Source organism: Mus musculus, chromosome 2 (assembly GCF_000001635.26).
Source record: "Mus musculus strain C57BL/6J chromosome 2, GRCm38.p6 C57BL/6J".
In the NCBI taxonomy this organism is placed as follows: domain Eukaryota; kingdom Metazoa; phylum Chordata; class Mammalia; order Rodentia; family Muridae; genus Mus; species Mus musculus.
In genome coordinates, this window is record NC_000068.7 from 70,607,731 (window position 1) to 70,624,558 (window position 16,828).

At 43.3% G+C, this 16,828-nt stretch overlaps 1 long non-coding RNA gene and 1 pseudogene across 1 annotated transcript; both read right to left on the reverse strand.

Moving 5' to 3' along the window:
• Positions 1-10,808: 10,808 nt before the first annotated feature.
• Positions 10,809-11,316, reverse strand: Gm16510 (annotated as a pseudogene).
• Positions 11,317-12,779: 1,463 nt separating this feature from the next.
• On the reverse strand, positions 12,780-15,423 carry Gm46745. The gene is made up of 2 exons (XR_001783329.2): positions 15,243-15,423; positions 12,780-12,886 (listed from the first exon to the last, which is right to left on the reverse strand). It is a non-coding gene; the product is annotated as a predicted gene, 46745 (long non-coding RNA).
• Positions 15,424-16,828: the final 1,405 nt, after the last annotated feature.

Here is a 16,828-nt window from a genome sequence, read left to right on the forward strand (position 1 = left end):
GTTCCTGGAACTGGAATTACACATGGTTTTGAGTGGTTATATGGGTGCTGTGAATCAAACCTGGGTCCCCTGAAAGAGCAGCCAGTACTCTTGACTACTGAGCCATCCCTCTGGCCCTGATAACTCATTTTCATGGCCCCACTGCTGTTTGCATTATAGCACATCAGTTGGCTTGAGCATGCTTTGGATTAATTACTTTTAGTTCTCCCAGTTTCCTTTGCTTGTTTGTTTGTTTTGTTTGTTTGTTTTGTCTTTAGGCAAAGGTTGTTATGAGTATTCCTGTTTCCTAGAGCACATGTTTAGAGGTTTTTCTGAGATTAACCTAGAAAGGAAATGATTGGATTATGGTGCACTTGGACCTCACTGGTAAAGCAGTAGTCATGCTGGAGTGACGGTCCAGTTTCCATGGGCCTTGCTGTACAGTCTCCCCATCACTTGACCTAAAGTGTTGCACTCTTGAGACAGAATATACATTACGTCCATTCACTGTTGTGTACTGTTTAAGCTTCTTGAAAGTGGACTCAGAGATCCAGGGAGCCCTCCCTCGTTCCAGGCTCAGGCATGATCATCACAAATGCTCTCCCAAAACCTCTGCCCTGGGGTGGTGTGGACCCTTAAGTCGTAAGATGGGGAGATCGGAAAGCAGCACTCAGCTAAGGATAAGAACATCGCACCCTCCAGAGCAGCTGGAAAGCAAACCATTTCTAACAGGGGTGACTAGTGTTTATTCCAGCATGGAAACGCCGGCCTTGGGAACGAGAAGCTGGAAACTCATGCATGAGAAAACACTCTCCAACCAAGGTCCAGTCCAGAGCTCCAGCCATTGCTGCAAGATGTCTTCTGTGGTAGCTTTCTGTGAGATGCTGCCCGCGCCCCCATTTGATGTCATCACCCGATGCCTCTTATCTTTCACTTTCACTCTTTCTGTTTACAAGTATCTTAGTTGTGGTTACTGTTGCTGGGTTGCAACAAAATCAAAAGCAGCTTGGAATGGACAGGGTTTATTTGGTTCACAAATCATGGGTCATTGAGGGAAGCCAAGGCAGGAACTCAAACAGGTCTGGAGGCAGGAGATGATGCCAAAGTCAAAGAGTGCTGCTTGCTGGCTTGTTCCTTACATGGCTTACTCAGCCTGCTTTCCTATAGCACCCATGACCACCAGCCCAGGGATGGCTCCACTCACAATGGACTAGGCTCTTCCCCATCAATCACTAATTAACAAAATTGCTGTTTTTTTCAAGGACCAGCTTTGACATCCAGGGTAAACTGAGGGTAGGCATAGAGTAAGCAGTTGGCTGGGACCAATGAAATGCTTTGGGGAGGGGGCAGCAAAAATTCTTTGTGGCTAGTGAACAAAAAAAAAAAAAAAATCCTTGGGGACCAGCAAAAGAGAGGGAAAAGAATCTTTCTCTCTCACACACACACAGCGGGAAGCTTCAATAAGCTACACATATACACACATATACACACATATACATACATACATACATACATACATACATACATACATTGGGTGGATGAAGCAACGCTCCAACCACTTTATTTTTTTCTCCCACAGCTTATATATCAAGCAGTATAAAAATTGCTATGTGGCTACATTCTAATTTTCTTCCAGTGGATGGTTACAATGAGTATGCATTTAAAAAATGTTCCCCAATAACCTCACATGAATAAACATTTTACATATTACAAGTGAAAAAAAAACCAAATTATTCCCAAGAACCCACATCTATTTGTAACAAAGCATCTTACCATAGATTAACAAAGTTTAAGCAAGCAAGGGAGTTTCCTCAGCCTGTTTCTCTTTACTGGCAGGCAGTTGCAAAGAAAGGATCAGTTATTTTATTATTTAATCTTATAAAACTCTTAGAAGAATCACAAATCTAAGCTTTTATAGAAAAAACCAATACGTCATTTCTACTCTAAATCCTCAGGTTGTACATCTGCTCGTTAATTTTTTTTTTTTTAACTAAGTCATACCAGGAAGCTGAAGGCAAAAATGGGCACACGAAATTAATCATCACCTTGATCATCAGCCCAGATTTTGCCTGGGAGGTGTGTCAGCTAGTCCTAGCTGGGCTGCCGTTGTTCTTGTTCCCTGGCCTTAAAAAAAATCCCCAGCCTTACTATTAAAACTGTGCCTTTCAGAACTTCAAGTTGTTTTTCTAAGATTTCTACAACAGAGCCACTGACAAAAACATCTTAACCTAACTTCACTAATAATCTACAGCTCCAAATTCTCTCTAAGGCCGGTGAGTCATGGCTAACCACCTGCATTTCCAAGTTCTTTCCAAGAAGTATTAATTGGCTCCAGCAGCAATGCTTGAACAAAGATCAAGCACTATCCTTGTGAGTACCAGCCATACTGCCCAGTGAGAGGCTGGAAACCCCCCGTAGAGTTTTCATATAACTCATAATTATGAGGGATGTGGTTACCATGAAGACAATAAGCAGAGCAAAATGCCAACAGCATGAAGTCGCCAGGACACACAGTCCTTGTGGCTCTGCCTCCCTGAGGTACACCCAGCTGCATCCCATGAGTGCTAAAGCTCTGGCTCTTCCTCTTGCACAGCCCCAACCCTGTATGTTGCTTTACTTGTGCTTGCCACACACTTAATAAACCCACTCCTCAGAAACCAAAGGTTTTGCTATTGTAGATAATCCCCTGACCCATACCGGTGAGTCTGAGGTAGTGTCTCACTGTGGAGTGACATCTTTCCCCATTATTATTGATAGATACTTGTGATCTAGAAGACTCGAGTCTTGACCTTGACCCAATTTCCTTTAGTGTTTTTATTATCTAAATGCATTTTATACATCAAACATATCAATAATAGTGACTACTTTGAGAATTACATAATACATAGAAAGTTTGTTCTTTTATATTCATATCCTTTCATACCCTAAAAATATCATTATTGAATATATAATACTATCTATAACTGAGGATCCTATATCTAATGTTGAATACTAAATTGTTTCAAAGCATACAAAATACTCTTTGGGAGTTAAGCATAGTAAAAGAGCATAAAATATTAAAAATGAATCATTAAGAAATATATTCAAAAGCCCTTATAGGATACTACCTGACATAGTGAGAGAGTATTTAAAACACATCATGTATGTATCTGTATACATTTTCTAACAATCAGTTTATTTTAAAAAGATTATCAGTGTTCCTAGGAGAGAAATTATTTTATCAGTAAGTATATTTTAAAAATTTCAAAATAGCAAAAACTCTTTGAAGTTAAACATTAAGAAAATGCTAATTTCAAGCACAGTGAGAAAAATTATCAATATTTCCATGATGTTTGTAGAACATGATTTTAATATTTTCAACTGTTGATATTCAACAAACAGAATAGTTGTTTTAAGATATATTTCGGGCTGGTGAGATGGCTCAGTGGGTAAGAGCACCCGACTGCTCTTCCGAAGGTCCTAAGATCAAATCCCAGCAACCACATGGTGGCTCACAACCATCCATAATGAGATCTGACTCCCTCTTCTGGAGTGTCTGAAGACAGCTACAGTGTACTTATATATAATAAAAATAAATAAATAAATAAATAAATAAGTATATAATGTCATTAAAAAAAGATATATTTCATTGTTATTTCTCCCTTTTCATTTCTGATTTTATTAATTTGCATACTGTCTCTGTGCCATCTGGTTAATCTGGCTAAGGGTTATCTATCTTGTTGATTCTCTCAAAGAACCAGCTCCTGGTTTTGTTGATCCTTTGTAGTTCTTTTCATTTCTATTTGGTTTGATTATTTCCTGCCTTCTATTCCTCTTAGGTGTATTTGCTTATTTTTTGTTCTAGAGCTTTCAGGTGTGCTGTCAAGCTGCTATTGTAAACTTTCTTCCGTTTCTTTCTGGAGAAACTTAGAGCTATGAGTTTTCCTCCTACCACTGCTTTCATTGTGTCCCATAGGTTTTGGTATGATGTGTCTTCGTTTTCATTAAATTCTAAAAAGCCTTTAATTTCTTTATTTCTTCCTTGACCAAGTTATCATTGAGTACAGCGTTGTTCAGCTCCCATGTGTATGTGTGCTTTCCATTGTTTTTGTTGGTATTTAAGACCAGCCTTAGTCCATGGTGATCTGATAGGGTGCATGGGACTATTTCAATCTTCTTGTATCTGTTGAGGCCTGTTTCGTGACCAATTCTATGGTCAGTTTTGGAGAAGGTACCATGAGGTGCTGAGAAGAAGGTATATCCTTTTGCTTTAGGATGAAATGTTCTATAAATATCTGTTAGATCCATTTGGTTCATAACTTCTGTTAGTTTCACTGTGTTTCTGTTTAGTTTCTGCTTCCATGATCTGTGCATTGCTGAGAGTGGGGTGTTGAAGTCTCCCACTATTATTGTGTGGGGTGTGATGTGTGCTTTGAGCTTTAGTAAGGTTTCTTTTGTGAATGTGGGTGCCCTTGTATTTGGAGCATAGGTGTTACGAATTGAGAGATCTTCTTGGTAGATATTTCTTTTGACCAGTATGAAGTGTCTTTCCTTATCTTTTTTTTATAACTTTTGGTTGAGAGCTTATTTTATTCGATATTACAATGGCTACTCCAGCTTGTTTCTTGGAACCATTTGCTTAGAAAATTGTTTTTCAACCTTTTACTCTGAGGTGGTGTCTGCCTTTGTCACTGAGGTGTGTTTCCTGTATGCAGCAAAATGCTGGGTCCTGTTTATGTATCCAGTCTGTTAGTTTATGTCTTGGGGGAGGGGGGGGATAGAGTCCATTCATGTTAAGAGATATTAAGGAAAAGTGATTGTAACTTCCTATTATTTTTGCTGTTAAAGGTGGAATTATGTTTTTGTGGCTATTTTCTTTTGGATTTGTTGAAAGATTACTTTCTTGCTTTTTCTAGGGTATAGTTTCCCTCCCTGTATTGGTGTTTTCTATCTATCATCCCTTTGCCCAGTTTTCAACTGAGATGGCCTCCTCTGTATATTTTAGGTAATCTTTATATCTTCCTAATACTCTTTTTGTTTTATTTTGTTTTGAGACAAAATCTTTCAGTGTAGCTCAGGCTGACCTGAAACTCATGAACTGCCTCTGTATCCAGAGTATTGGGATGGCAGGCATGAGCCGCACTAGGTCTTGCCTCTGACTCTTTTCTAAATTATATGTTTGGCAAATATCTTCTCCTAAGCTGGGGTTTGCCTTTCACTCAGCTAATACTCGTTTGAAAGGCACACATTCTCGCATTTAATGTAATAAAGTTCCAATGCTTGGGTTTGTGGTTTCTTTTTTTTTTTTGCACATCATCTTTAAGGAACTCTTTCCTGTCTCAGTGTCACAGAGACATTCCCACGTATTGACTTCTCAGCTTTGAGAACTGATGCCACTTAGTGTTTAAATCTTTAGTCTACCTTGATACCTTGAATTGATTTTGTGTTTGGTTCTTCTTTGAGAGTGAAAGGCTTATGATTATCCCTTCAGTCTTTCAAACAAATTTTAGGACGAGTTCATCAAGTTGCACAAATTGACTCCTGCTGGGATTTTTATTGGAATTTCATTGACTGTGTGGATCTAAATTGAATACTAACACCTTTTCAATACTGCATGAAGCAATGATTATATTAGGGGTCTCTAAAGGAACAGAACATATGGAGGCATGTGTACACCTGTATACACACACACACACAAACACAATTTTTTTTAGTTAACTTATAACAGTAATGACAGCTGCCTCACATCAAAGCAGCTGAGTCTGTGACATTGGAGTCATCCCTCTGTGGCTGTCTCACACTGTGGGGGATGATAACATGGTAGTTGCTCCATTCACAAGGCTGGGTTCCTCAGTAGTCCTACTCTGGTGACAAAGACCTAGAGGCTCTAAGAAAGCTACTGGTCCTTAGCCTGTGATGGAGCCTGAAACGCTGGTTCTGGTGTCAGCAAAGGACTCACAGCAGCTACTACAGGGTGAATGAACTTGGCAGGCAAGAGGAAGGCCACATAGGCAGAAGGGGAATAACCTGCCTTCTGCCCGCCCTTTTTATCTGAGCTGCTACACCTGTGGGGACGGTCTTCCCACATCAATCTAGGCAATCAGGACAATCCTTCCATTACCTTTCCCTACTAGGTTTGTTCAAGTTTGTGACACTAAAATCAGTCTTAACAACAACGTAAATACATAGTGTAGATCTCCATTTAACTAGGTCGACTTTAGTATTTTTCAATGAAATTTCATAACAGACATGGCCTACTTCTAATGGATCTTTCCTAGGCGTCTTATATTGGCCTATGTTTAAATACTATCCCTTAAGGATCCTACTTCCTAATTGATTGTGATTGGTACGAACAGAATTTCAATTGAGATGATGTTCTTCAAACCAGAAAGTTCTGTCATACTCAAATGCCTTGGTTCCACCTAGACATGGCGAGACTGCTATTTATTTCTGATCATTATATTTGCTTTCTTCTTTTAATGTATATGTGTATACATGTATACACACATGCATATTTTCCTATCAGGACTCCACCCTTTATATGCTACAAGTTTAACATGTAACATTCTGTTACTATCTTATTCTAAATAGGATGAATTTACCCAATTTCCCTCACAGTTTCTTAATTTTGCTCCATTATCTGTTATAATTGTTGTTGGTGGTGGTGGTTTTGGGGGTTTGTTGTTGTTATTTGTTTGTTTGTTTTTTCTTTAAGACAGGGTTTCTCTGTGTAACCCTGGCTCTCCTGAAACTCTCTCTGTAGACCAGGCTGGCCTCAAACTCAGAAATCTGCCTCCCTCTGCCTCCAAGTGCTGGGACTAAAGGCGTTTGCCACCACTGCCCTGCATAAGTTGATTTTTAATCTTTACCTTTTTTCCAGTGAGTTAAAACTTTATCACAATTATGTGTGGTGGCACATGTCTTTAATCCTGGCCTTCTGGAAACAGAGACAGACAGATCTCTGTGAGTTCAAGGCCAGTCTACAGGATAAGTCCCAGGCCAGTGAAGGCTACATAGTGAGACCCAATCTAAAAACAAAACAAAAAACCAACCTTTATCACTATGTAGTAAATAGTGTTTTTTAAATTTTCTCCACTGTTTAGTTTGGTACTGATACAGCTATGTGATATTTCTTCATGCCAGTGTTTGCCTGGTATGTTTTCTTTCTGGAATATTCACTTCCATGACCTTGGTTTTCCATTTGCTCTGCATGGATGGCTTATAACTGGATATGTTTAATGTTCCAGTCACGTGGTCTCCTAACTGCAGGGTGTCTGACACTCACACCCTCTGCTGTCATCTCTGGTACATTCCATTCTTATTTTGTACCACCTCCTTTATTTTTCACTGTTCCTTTTTTTATTATTATTACATTGTTTAAATGCAGTTCTTTAGTGTGCAGGGCAGGTGTGTGCAGGGTGGAGGAGGGGCAGGTGCATGCACACCACAGCTCACGCGTGGAGACCGGAAGAGTCAGTTCCCGTTTCTACCCTGTGGGTCCTGGGGCTTGAGCTCACATTGTCAGGCATGGACGCAGGCTGGTGGCTGCCACTGCATCTCATTGACTATACTTTGAATACTATTTTTTTTCCTTCTTTTTTCTTGTCTAAAGATTTAGACTAGCCGCTCTTTATTTTGTGGTGGTTGTTTTTGTGTCCCTACACCCTCACAGTAAGTAGACTGGTGTTCTCTGGTTACCTGAATCACCATAGCCTGTCTCCTTTACTGGTTCACAGGTTCATAGTTTTTTGTTATCTTTTCTCAGACAGATGAAGGCCTGGAAGTTTTTTCTGCCTTCCCATCTGCTTCCTATCTACATCCAGTGTCATCCGGTATTTTAAGTCTCTTTTAACCCACAGTTTGTACATGAATAATCTTGCTTAGAGAGTTTTTGCTTAGATACACCATATATTCCCCATTACCTTTGATTGCGTAGTTCCCCTTAGATCTCCAGCCTTTCATGTGGGCTGTTTTCTTTTTCCGTGATCTTCCTGAGTCCGGACTTGGCTCTACTGAAGATTGTAAGCAGCCCCTACCTTAGAGGGGCCTCTGAATGTGTGTCCTAGCTTCCCTGTGAGATTGGCTTGAAACGGTCATCTGGGTCAGACTGGCCACATGGCGGATGGGGCGGATGGAGAAGGAACTGCTAGCTAATGTAGACTGTTTTCAGCATGGAGCATTCTCATCTCACCATAAGGCTCTGCTTCTAAGCACTGAGGGGCTCTGGTATCTTTCACACAGCAGGGAAACCTCTTATGTGCATTACATTTACACACAGAATCTTGCATGCTTTTGTCAGAGTAAAGGATGCTTCATAGACAAATGAATACAAGGGGCTTACCCTTCCGGGAAGCAAGTGAATGGGGCTTTCTATGATCAACTTAGCATGCAAGCTTCTTCCCTGTTCTAGTAAAAGTCCTTCAAATCTCAGCTTTCTCCTACCTGTCTGAGTCAGGGTTGTTATTTTTGTTACATGACTTTGCATCCATACCTATTCTTCCTTCTTCTCCAGAACTAATGTGGAAAGGGAAACCCACTCTCTGGTTCTAGGTGTGGTCACTCAGGGCGTTTCACCCCCAGGCTGGGCGATGACATTCTTGACTTGCAGTCATAAAGCCTCAGGCTCTGGTGGAGTCCAGGAACCAAGCAAAAGTAGAGACCTCAGTGAGCTGGGGCTTGAAATGAAAGTTGGAGCTGTGACAACACACCACACACACACACACATAGACATACACACACACACACACACACACACACACACACACACACACACACACATATATATATATATATATATATATGTATATATATATATGTATACACACACACACACACACACACACACACGCCCTTTAGCTCTGGGTGTTGTCCCTGCTTCCCCTCCCTGTTTTAAAGTACCCAGGTGGTCAGGTCAGGATCACATAGAAACTCTGGAATCATCTCACCGGCTCTAAATCCTTACTGTAACCACCCCCTGCACAGCAGTATCGTCTAGAAGTCCCAGCTTCTAGGGATAATGTAGTTCCTTTGTGTTCATTACTCAGTCTGCTGACCTGTTGACAGCATGCAGAGGGTCAGGGCACCATCTGACAGGAACTCCTCTGAGGAAAATGTAGTTAGTCAGCTACCTGATGGTCCAGGGATGATGAGTCAGCAGGAATGGACTCTGTTACAATCAACTGCAGACACCCTGCTGAGATTTTTTTTTTAAGAGGAAGAGAGATTATTTCTAAGAATTAATGCCAGAAAGCTGTGAAAGACTAGATGGTGAGAAGAGGCATCGTTTTCCTAGTATCTGAGAAATGTGGGGTGCAGGCTGGTCTGCCTTTAGAGCCACAGTGGGAATAAAGTCCATAGTAATGGGTCTTAGAGAGCAGAGTCCAATGGTTCTGTGGAAAAAGGCATTTTTCTTGCTTAGGACTTGCTTTATTAAATTAAGACTAGGGTTTTTTTTTTTAAACTTTTTTTAAAAGATTTATTTATTTATTTATTTATTTATTTAATGTATATGACTACACTATAGCTATACAGATGGTTGTGAGCCACCATGTGGTTGCTGAACTCAGGGCCTTCGGAAGAGCAGTCAGTGCTCTTAACCGCTGAGCCATCTCTCTAGCCCCCTCTTTTAAACCTTTAATGATAATTGCTTCAAAGCGGTTTGCTTTTGAGGATGTGTTTTTCCCACCCATATATATGTAATTCCTGAGGAGAAGAGAGCCAGAAGGAAAGGACACAGTCTTCCTGCTCACCTGCAGGACAACATGACTACTGTAGCATCCTCCCCACCATCCCAGCAGATATGAGCAGAGTCAGATCTGATAGGAGAAGGATGAGGTGTTACCAGCCATGGGGATCTAGGATGGGTCTTCCCGGATTCTTGGTCTCTTAATCAAGGGACAGAAATAATCTGCAAAAGTAGCAAGGTAACTTTATTCACAGTGACGAGATAGCTCTGATTAGAAAGAAGTACCATCAAGATTGATAGCAGGCGAGCCGGGCGTGCTGGCTCACACCTTTAATCCCAGCACTCGGGAGGCAGAGGCAGGCAGATTTCTGAGTTCGAGGCCAGCCTGGTCTACAAAGTGAGTCCCAGGACAGCCAGGACTACACAGAGAAACCCTGTCTTGAAAAACCAAAAGGAAAAAAAAAAAAAAAAAGATTGACAGCAGGCCACATGAGTAGTACTCATGGTGGTTCAAATGAAAATGTCCCCCTCCCCAGTAGGTTCATGTATTTGAATGCTTGATCCCCAGTTGGCCAGAGTATTTGGGAAGGAGTAGAAAGTGTGGCCCTGTTGGAGGAGGTGTGTCCCTAAGGGCCAGCTTTGAGGGTTTTTTTTTGGGGGGGGGGGCGTTCAAGACAGGGTTTCTCTGTATAATCCTGGCTGTCCTGGAACTCACTCTGTAGACCAGGCTGGCCTTGAACTCAGAAATCCACCTGCGTCTGCCTCCCAAGTGCTGGGATTAAAGGCCACTAGTGCGCCACTAGTCCACCATTCCTAGTTAGCTACCTTTGATTCCAACTTGTAGACCAAAATATAAGCTCTTGGCTACTTCCCCAGTGTCAAGTGCCATGCTAGGCTGCCTGCTGCCATGCTCCCTGGACCAATGATCATGGACTCCTACCTTCTGAAATTTTAAGCTCCAAATTTAGTGCATTCTTTTTTATATGTTGCCTTGGTCATGGTGTTTTATCAAGGGTCCTTATTATTATAATTTTTCTGAGGTTCAAAAGGAGGAGTTTGATTGCTGAGGGACATAGTATGAGTGATTTTTATCTTAATCAACAAAGTAAGATACATAAGCTCTTTTCTACTGTGAATGTTCCCCCTGACAATACATCCAGATTTTTTTTTCTGCATTTTATAAAACTTGATAAAAATTAATGTTTCAAACTGTACAGTCACCAGAAGTACACAGTTATCAAAAATGCACACAAGTCACTTGGCATCTCTAGCACCTTCAGCTTTCTGTGCCTGGTCTGTTTTGGCATCTCCATTTTCTGCAGGAACATTCGCATCCTTACTGGCATCGGCTTTCCCCGTCTCTCCCTTCTTTGCAGGGACCTTCTTAGGTTTGAGCTCTGGCTTTGGAGGAGCAGGTTTAGCAGACAACCTTGCAGATCTTCTCTGTGGCTCGTCCTTCACCTTGGCTTCGTCCCCTTTAGCCCCTTCAGCCTTTCTTTTGGGCTAGAGTCTGGAGCCTGAGGGAGGAGACCCCAGGAGAGACATGTGCCTTCACTCTGAGGTGAGGAGCAAGAGGGACAGATGGCCCATGCCTTTGCCCCTCTTACTTCCTGTCCCTTCTGTCCTGAGCCTGGCAGGACAGAGAAGTAGACAGCCTTAATACACTGGAACATCTGTACTAGTAGAGCGTGAGCAGGCCTTTGAGTCTAAGTCATCACCAGAGGGCCTGCTTACTAGAGAAGGACGCAGTAATTCCAGAGGCTGGGAGACAAAGCCACTTTGCCTTTGATCCCACTCCATTAAGATTGTTCAAAAGGTTCATGACTAGTTTACAACCATGGCAGAATTAGCTCGTGTCTTTGTTTCCTGGGTGGTATTGGTCAGTCTGCCTAACTGCTGGAGGGATTTCCCCACAACCTATGGAGAACAAAGGCACACAAAAAGAGACAAAAAGCCCCATCACTTTGTTAGCAAATGAAGAGAAAAAGCCTTGATGAGGATTCTTAGGTGGCCACCCTGGAAGGAAGAGCAATCAGAAATAGGTGGGGCTGCCTCATGCCTTTCTCTGTGTGAATAACGGGATCTTTGGGACTGTAAACTCCAAAACTATGTTCTACTATGAATGGTTGGGAGCCAAGTGGACCTTAGCCTATCAGGGGATCTGCCCAGCCTGCCTGGAGAAGAGGGCGGACCCTCTCTGCCTGGGGCTTTCTAAGCTAATTTAAAGGGGCCTAGAGTTCCCAGGGTGACCAGTAGAGGGAGCCCTAGAGAAAGGGGGCTCTACTGCTAAAGGTCTGTTAGTTACGCTCCCAGGCAGATTTTGGCTGCAGCAAGATGCTGTTGCATTTTATAAGATCATTTTCAGGAACTCAGAGGCAAAGTTTGAGACCCCTGTCCCCCTTCTCCAACATTTAAAACCTCTTCTAATGTATAAACGTCTTTGACCGCTCCGAAAATGGCTGCGTCCTTTCCCAGCTCGTTTCTGTTTTCATTCAGTAGGAACAATGGAACTAGCTTGCCACTCAGGCCAACCGGCCCAGCCACTTAAGCGCTGTGCTGTCCCTACAGGGAAATCACGCTTAATCGACAGTAGACATTTTCTTCTCCCACAGTTCCTCCTTCCAAGGTAAATTGAGAACGGAGAGAGCTGAAAGAGAGACAGAGAAGGGGGCATAGAATGAAGAAGAAAGGGGATCCCTGTCTAAGTTTCTTACTCGCCTGGTCTTAGAGAAAATCGGCTGAAAGGAGGGGATGGAAAGGAGGTGCCCTGTGAGCTTCAATTGCAGCCCCAGAGTCAATGAAACTGGTTTCAGGCTCTGAGGCAAAATTTCAGCCTCCTGTTTTACTGTAGGCACGGCAATCCCCTGGGAGGAAGGATAGAAAGGTGCCTTGTTTCAATGCTACTTTTAGGATTGGGGGGTGGGGGAGGCGGTGATGTTAGAGGGTGGAATAAACAGGGAAAGCAAAGTAAAAGAACCCTTCCTTTGTGTCTTAATAGAAAAGCTCCCCTCCCCTCACCCCTACTTCCATTCTCTTCCTTGGGTTCCAATCGCGCCACCTAGTGGGCAAACAAGCCACCCACGGGCAGTCTGAACGGGCCTTCTTGTGATTGACAGGGCACATCACATCTTCCACATGCAGGAGTAGAAACATGATTTAGTGCATCAAAGGCCACCTATCACATCCCAGAAGATGTGTCAACTGGTCAGGATTGAAGGAAGAAATCCAGAAGTTCCAGGGAGCCTGAAAGGTGAGAGATAGCAAAGACTCAAGCCTGGGGCTAGAAACAGAAGGCAGGAGACCGTCCCAGGTTACAGCTGGAAGATAGCATCTTAGAGGTGCTCAGCAGAGAAGCCTGACTTTTAGATGGCCATAGTTATTCAAGGTAGGCATATCAGTGTTGAAACTGACTCTAAGCTCTGTCTGCCCTGGACCCAGACAGTACTGTAATGCACAGTGTGTGTATTCTGGGCCTGAGGAAGACTTCAGAGGTCCATTAGAGTCTGAGTATACGTCCTGAAGTCTGAGGAAAGTTTACGATACAATTTTTAAAATGTACAAAAATACAGTTGCTATTTCCTTTGCAAAGAAAGCAATGGGCAGCGAGCAGTCAGATACTAGGTGATACTGGAGCTACAAACAGGATCACACCACCAACCTCCCCCATACCTTTCTGAAAGCTTCATTGTTCCTAGAACACATAGATGAAGGTGTCACTGGGGGGGGGGGGGTAGACACAATTGCAATCCTTTCAGTTCCACAGGCAGCCTATCTACAGGCAGGCAGGGAGTTCCTGAGATAGGCATTTGTGGTGTGTTAGGAAATGCCGGCTGCATTCGGGATCCTAGTCTCCTCCCTTGCAATTCCTCCCTCACCTCCTATGACCTAGCAGGGCTAACAGGGAAAGGGGCTCCTTAAGGTCTTTAACTCGTAAACACACACATTTGCCTCTTTGCCAGGTAGACTAGGAAATACAGTTCCAGGCTGGGCAGCTGCCTTCTATGCCTGATGGAGTTACAAAGAAATATCTTTCTCTTGAGAATTTCAGCCAAGAAACACTCAAGGAATTTGTGATCAAGCCGTGACTCAAGGGACATGGCCATTAGCATTGGGTTGGGGTGCAGGAGTGGAGAGTTGGGATATAGGAACCAGCCATGCAAAAAGAAGTGTTTCTTTTATGGGCAAACATCTAAAAATGAGCAGCCCCAGTGTTGCTTGGCTTGGAGTATCCCCAGCGATCCAGGCTGTCTCTGTTTTGTTACAACAGACAAAACCTCCATTCAGGGACCATGTCCTTCCACTCACCCGTGAGCAATCTACCTGTCCATATTCTAGCCAGCAAATTAAACAATCAGTTTACCTTAAAATATAGAGTTGGGGCTGAAGATGGTTCTGTGGGTAAAATGTCTGCTGTCGTGCCTGAGGCCCTGAGTTCAGATCCCTGAGCATCCACAGAATCTAGATGTGGCTGCACCTACCAGTAACCTTGCCATTGATGACAGTAAGAAAGACAGATTTCCTGGAGCTTGCTAGCCAGTCAGTCTGGCAAGGCACAAACTTGGGGTTCAATGAGAGAACCTGTCTCAGAAAATAACATAGAAAGCAGTAGAAGACACCCTGGTGTTGACCTTTGGCCTCCATGCACACACACACACACACACACACACACACACACACACACACACACGGAGAAATCAGGGCATAGTGACTGTCTTGTGTATGGAGGGGACTGGACTAGAAGGGTGCTCAGTGACTATAGCCAAAGACATCCCCAGATGAACAGCAGCAAGGAAACAAAGCCTTAGACTTAAGGCTTCAAGGGACTGGATTCTGTCAACAGCTGGAACAAACAGGAACGGAACAGCCAAAGCCAAGAGCATCCAAATGGGAAGCCAGCCCAGATGTCATCTCAGGTGTGAGGATGAAACTGGGTAGTCCGGTCAAGCCCACCTGGACTTGTGGCCTACAAAACTATCAGAGGATGAAGGGGTGGGCTGTAAGTTGCTATGGTTACCAGAGTCTACTATGTAGCAATAGGAAGCTAAAACCAGCACTGAGCTGAACGTCACAGAGGGTGTCCTGAAAGTCCCAGGGCGTGATCATTTTTATGAGGAAGTTTCAAGTCAATTCCTACAACTCTGGAATGGTTGGTTCCCTTTTCCTCCAACTGTTAAGATTTATCTTGCCACCCACAGAGTAGCAGATGTCCTAACGATATTGTGGGCAGTTTCTTCAACCTCCTGGTCACTTCTCTTTACCAAAAGTCTAATCCATCAGAAGTCCTAGCATCACCCATCTCCTAGGAGCTCTGAACCCAGCAAACTGAAGTGGAAGTGGAGTAAAAGGCACGACTGCTACTCCAGCCATCCTCACCTCTCCTGGCATGGAAGGCTAGACCATGATCTACCCTTGGCTACCATCCTCCCCCTTTCCCTGTACTTAATAGGTACTGTGGTGGCTTTCCCTCAGCTGGCTGTAGACCCTGACTCTGGTAGAACACATGGGTCCAAAGCGAGGACCAGCCCCTGCCTTGCACGGCGGCCCACATTGGCTCAGTTTCCCCAGTTCCTACCAGCCCTTTTGTTTAGCCCTATTTTACCCTCATCGGAGTGGATGTGACCTGTTAGATGCTGGTCACATTGACCAGTGGCAGTGACTCCTCTGCAGTCATTCTCTTCTTTTGACCCTGCTGACACTCTGCAGTTGTCACCTCCCCTGCTTAGGACAGTACAGGACTAAGCCACCTGTCTAGGCCCGTACTGGCTAGTTTTGTGTCAAGTTGACACAGCTGGAGTTATCACAGAGAAAGGAGCTTCCGTTGAGGAAATGCCTCCATGAGATCCAACTGTAAGGCATTTTCTCAATTAGTGATCAAGGGGGAAAGGCCCTTATGGGTGGGACCATCTCTGGGCTGGTAGTCCTGGTTCTATAAGAGAGCAGGCTGAGCAAGCCAGGGGAAGCAAGCCAGTAAAGAACATCCCTCCATGACTTCTGCATCAGCTCCTGCTTCCTAACCTGCTTGAGTTCCAGTCCTGACTTCCTTGGTGATAACAGCAGTGTTGAAGTGTAAGCTGAATAAACCCTTTCCTCCCCAACTTGCTTCTTGGTCATGATGTTTGTGCAGGATTAGAAACCCTGACTAAGACAAGGCCTAAGCACACATTTAGCTTAGCTAATGGTTAAGCCTCCCCAGTGTCTATGAGTGGATCTTTTGGAATTATTCTCAATCATTAGCTTAGAAAGAGAAGGGGATTTTTTTTTAATTTACCTGATCTTGATTTAACTTTGGTAAGTTGTATCTGTTGGGAACATTATCCATTTCTTTTAGATTTTTCCAACTTTGTGGAATACATGCTTTTGAAGTGTGATCTAACGGTTCTGTTGTTTTCTCAGTTTCTGTGGTTGGGCTCCCTTTACCTTCCTGGCTTTGTTCATTTGGATAAAGCTCTTTCTGCTCTTTTGGTTAGTTTGGATAAGGATTTGTCTGTCTTTGATGTTCACAAAAAACCAACCCTTTGTTTCATTGATTCCTTGTATTGTTCTATTTGTTCCTATTTTATTGGTTTCAGTCCTCAGTTTGATTACTCCAGGATATCTCTGGGAAGAAGAATAGATTTTTGGATGGACTTAGGGGCAGGTGGGGATGGGAAGAGGAGGGACTGATTGGGTAGGGGATAGGAGAGACAAAAGAGAGTATACTGGGAGAGATGACAAGAATTTCATCTTGTCATCTCTTGGGGGATGATGTGGAAACTTAGTGGACTTTCCCTAGAATCTACGAGAGTGACCCTAGCAAAGTCTCCTAGTAATGGAGAACATGGAGCCCGGACTGACCATCTTCTAAAAACAGGCAAGGCTCCTAGCAGAGTAACTAGGTCATCAATGCAGCAATTAAACCTTCCACTTACAATCTGTCTTGCCTGCAAGTGGTTCTGGGGCAATGGGGGTATAGAACTTATGGGACTGGCTGCCAGGAGAGGAAGCCATGCCTGATACTACCTGGATAGTCAGGAACCAGAGGCAGGATAACCCAGAGACTCAAGATAGAACCAGACATGACTGGTTCTTTAAAAAAAAAAAAAAGCAATGAAATGATTCCTAATGATATTCTGCTATGCTCGTAGCTCAGTGTTTACCCCAATTGGCATCAGAGGAGCATCATTCAGCAACCAATGGGAGGAGAGA